Consider the following 858-nt stretch of genomic DNA (forward strand, 5'->3'; position numbering starts at 1 on the left):
AGAGACTCATGGAGCAGATGCCAGGAAACATCTACTGCTGCATAACCTATAAAGGTGGTCTTCACATCCACGACTTTTTCTTCCTTTGGTACAGCACTGATGTCCCACAGGCAGGTGCTGTGATCATCTAAAGTGAGTGCCCACTGAAATTTGCATTTCAAGAAAGCCATAGCCTTCCTTCTGACGTCCATGGAGACACATGTCTTGATTGCACTCTCCAGAAGGAACTGGTTTAAAAGGCTATTTTGTATAGTCAACAACAAGAACATCATTGGATGGAGTCTTTGTTGCAATGATGCAAGATTTCTGGGGCATATAACATGCCGTTTTATTCCTCCTTCATGGTTGATCTTGATTTCTATTTCAACTTTTACACTTATAGAGCCAAAACCTCCAAGTTCTCCTTTCTCACTATTATAGGTTGAAGCATCAAACTGAGCATCATCGTTAGGGAGCTGCACACTGGCTATCACAAGATGGTTTTGTTTATCCAAGCTGCGTGTCCCTGGACAAGCTGCTGAATGCTGAAATTTTTCCCTTCTGGTCTGGTTACATCTGGAAGCCACTATGCAGTTAGGCTGGGCCACTCCAGGCATGGGTCTTCACCAAATAGTGTTCTTTTTCCATATTTTGTACATTTTATTGACACTGTGTCATCAAAGGTTGCTTCCTTGTTGGCCACGGCAGGCAGGCAAGCCAGGGGGGAACGGGGTCTAGCCTTTTAGGAGGGGTGGGGAAGCTGCAATAACTCCCTCTGTGCTTATCACCTCTATTGTTACAATACTAATCTTGAAGCATTTATCTGCTAGTTCCATCAGCTTTATCAATTCTGGTTCTGTTTATATTGGCTATTTTTTT

The 858-nt window shown here is 43.2% G+C and overlaps 1 pseudogene; it reads right to left on the minus strand.

Moving 5' to 3' along the window:
* Positions 1-6: 6 nt before the first annotated feature.
* Positions 7-718, minus strand: LOC102772562 (annotated as a pseudogene).
* Between the last annotated feature and the right edge of the window lie 140 nt (positions 719-858).

The sequence above is a fragment of the Myotis davidii genome, unplaced genomic scaffold (genome assembly GCF_000327345.1).
Source record: "Myotis davidii unplaced genomic scaffold, ASM32734v1 C63355484, whole genome shotgun sequence".
Lineage (NCBI taxonomy): Eukaryota > Metazoa > Chordata > Mammalia > Chiroptera > Vespertilionidae > Myotis > Myotis davidii.